Here is a 3,627-nt window from a genome sequence, read left to right on the forward strand (position 1 = left end):
GCCACCATGACCTCCGGGTGGTTCTCCCTGGATCAGGAAGGTATATGCTTGCTTTTTTGGAAACAGGAGGTGGGTGGGGTGGCTTGACCCATTCACCTCCACGGAGGTGTGTGGGGGGCCTGACCCATCCACCTCCATGGCACGAACCTGGTATTGCAGTACTTCCAGGAACGGTGCTTGGGCTCTAGGTCTTTTGGCTAAGAGCATTGGCGCAGGGTGATCCTTGATGTGTGCAAGGTGACCTCTGGCGTTTGTGATCTGACAAAGAATTGGAAAGATTGGCAACGAATAAAAAAAAAAAGGCCTTTTGGCTAAGATCAAGTGTAGTATCTGTTCTTATCAGTTTAATATCCCCGATGGGGACATGATATTGAATTGATTTTTGTACAGGGAGCTGGATCAGGGGCATGCCCCGTCCACTCCATGCATCGACCTGGTATTGCAATATTTCCAGGAACGGTGCAACTTCGCCTCTCGGCCTTTTGGCCTAAGATCAAATATATTGGCGCAAAGTGATCTTTGGCGTTAGAGTTGATCTGGAAAGAAATTGGATTAAAAAAAAAGTGACACGTCATCAAAATGTGGAAAGCATTTTGTTCAGTTCAACAGAGCCACTCTGGGAATTAAAGTTTATAAAAAACAACTGAAGCAATGGAAAATGACTGAGTGTACTCGGGAAACACATCGGCATAAAAACCCACACACAAGTTGTTATCTTTAACGTAAATACACGCACCCAACTATGACTGAGGCAGCTCTTTTTCAAATATTGGAAATCGGGTACGGCAGTGTAGTGGTTGTGTTACGGGCACTAGTAATCAGAGGCCAGTACCAATGATCCAGAGATGCGAGTTCAAATCCCGTCACGGCAGCTGGGGAATTTAAATTCAGTTAATTAAATAAATCTGGATTGAAAAGCTTGTCGTAAAAACCCATCTCTTTCAGTAATGTCCTTTAGGGAAGGATATCCTTACCTGGACTGGGCGATACGTGTCTCCAGACCCACAGCAATGTGGTTGACTCTTAAACTGTCTTCTGAAATGGCCCAAGAAGTTCACTCAGTTGTCCGCTACTGGTGAGCTGCGGTTCGACAAGGCGGCTCACCACCACCTTCTCAAGGGCAATTAGGGATGCGCAATAAATGCCGGCCTTGCCAGTGACGCATATGCACAATGGACAGATTATTTAGATTGCTGCTCAGCTCAATAGAAAATAAACTAGTCATGTAATATAGATCAACATTTTTTTTTTTAAAACAGGATGATTTCAAATGCTGCTAAATTGATGGGCGTAGAACATTCTTCAGGGTTCCGACAATTGACGTCAATGAGAATTAAATATGGGAGAGATGTATAACAGGCAGATGAATCGACATTACCTGATTTACACTGTCACCAAAAGTCAAAATTATCCCCAGAATGTAAATGAGACTTGATAATTATGGACAAGGAAGGCCATTCAGCCCATCTAAATCCATTCATTTAGTGAGATCCTAGTCCCCTCCCCCACCCCGACCATTGTAGCACCCAATTTTTCCTTAAATGATTCTGGGATTTTTGTCTCCACTGCTCTGGAGTTTTCCCTTTGTTTGAAGAATTTCCTAATATCAGTTCTAATATTCTAGTCACCAAGAAATAGGGAATTCAGAAGAAACTTCTTTATCCAAAGAGTGGTAAGAATGTGGAACTCGCTACCATAGGGAGTGGTTGAAGTGAATAGTATAGATGCATTTAAGGGGAGACTGGACAAGCATATGAGGGAGAAGGGAATAGAGGGTTATGCTGATAGAGTTAAATGAGGAAAGACGGGAGGAGGCGCGAGTCGAGCATAAACACCAGCATGGACTGGTTAGGCCGCATGGCCTGTTTCTGTGCCGTATATCCTATGTAATATGTAATCCTAAATTTCCTGATTATCGGTTCCAAAATGACAAGTAATATTCTGGGTTAACCTTTTCTTCACCCTTAGTAGTATTCTACACCTCTATACCATCAACTCTCAGGTGTCTCCTGTTCACGATGAAAAGCCCCACATTTCTCCAGTCTATCCTCATAACTCATACCCCTGGCAAGAAAGAAAGTCTTGCATTTTTATAGTGCCTTTCATGACCACTGGACATCCCAAAGGGCTTCACAGCCAATGAAGTAGTCTTGGAGTGTAGTCACTGTTGTAATGTAGGAAACGTGGCAGCCCATTTGCGCACAGCAAGCTCCCACAAACAGCAATGTGTTAATGCCCAAATAATCTGTTTTTATTATGTTGATTGAGAGATTAAATATTAATCAGTACACCGGGGATAACTCCTCTGCTTTTCTACAAAATATTGCCATGGGATCTTTTATGTCCACCTGAGAGAGCAGACAAGGCCTCGGTTTAACGTCTCATCTGAAAGACGGCACCTCCGACAGTGTAGCATACCCTCAGCACTGTCCTGGAGTGTCAGCCTAGTTTTTTGTGCTCAAGTCCCTGGACAACCTTCTGACTCTGAGTAGAGTGTGCTACCCACTGAGTCACAGTCGATACTGACACTTGGGGATCAGCCTCTTCACAGCCTCCAGCACTTGAATGTCGGCAACCAAAATTGGGCACAGTATTCAAGGTGCAGTCTGACTAGAACACTAACAGTTGATCATTACAACAGTGACTACACTTGTGTCTGAAAAGCGCTTTGGAACGTCCTGGAGGTCGTGAAAGGCGCTATACCAATGCAGGGTTTACGTCCTTATATTCAATGTTCCACTGGCTTTGTTGATTGCTGCTCTGCAATTGGTCAGGCATGGTTACCTGAGACTTGAAGACCGAATAATCTATTTCTGTCTCCTCCTTAGCTATTTCACAACATTCATGGTGAACAAGTTTTCCTTGTCTGCATTCTGCCCCACTCCCATATCTTGTCCAACTCATTCCATAATTTCTCAGCTGCATAGAATTATAGCATGGTTACAACAGAGAAGGAGGCCATTCGGCTCATTGAGCCCGTCTGCACGAGCACTTCAGCCAGACCCACTCTCCCCCGCACTTTTCCCGCAGTTCTGCAATTTTCTTTTCCTTCAGGTACTTACCCAATTGTCTTTTGAAAGCCACAATTAAGTCTGTCTCCACCATCCTTTCATGCAGTGCATTCCAGATCCTAACCACTCGCTGCGTAAAAATAGTTTTTTCTCATGTCACCTTTGGCAAAAAACCAATCACCTTAAATCTGTGTCGCTTGGTTCTCGACCATTCTACTGATGGGAACAGTTTCTATCTACTCTGTCTAGACCCCTCATGATTTTGAATAACTCTATGAAGTCTCCTCTCAACCTTCTCTTCTCGAAGGAGAACAACCTCAGCTTCCCTAGGTCCCTTGCAGTCAGAATCAGAAGGTGTGGAGGCGTTGCTGATTAAAAAGGAAATTAACGCAATAGTAAGGAAGGACATTAGCTTGGATGATGTGGAATCGGTATGGATGGAGCTACGGAATACCAAAGGGCAGAAAATGCTAGTGGGAGTTGTGTACAGACCACCAAACAGTAGTAGTGAGGTTGGGGGCAGCATCAAACAAGAAATTAGGGATGCGTGCAATAAAGGTACAGCAGTTATCATGGGCGACTTTAATCTACATATTGATTGGGCTAACCAAACTGG

The 3,627-nt window shown here is 44.0% G+C and overlaps 1 pseudogene; it reads left to right on the plus strand.

Moving 5' to 3' along the window:
* The first annotated feature begins 295 nt into the window (after positions 1-295).
* On the plus strand, positions 296-470 carry LOC139266530 (U2 spliceosomal RNA; annotated as a pseudogene).
* The last annotated feature ends 3,157 nt before the right edge of the window (positions 471-3,627 follow it).

This window comes from Pristiophorus japonicus, chromosome 6 (assembly GCF_044704955.1).
Source record: "Pristiophorus japonicus isolate sPriJap1 chromosome 6, sPriJap1.hap1, whole genome shotgun sequence".
Lineage (NCBI taxonomy): Eukaryota > Metazoa > Chordata > Chondrichthyes > Pristiophoridae > Pristiophorus > Pristiophorus japonicus.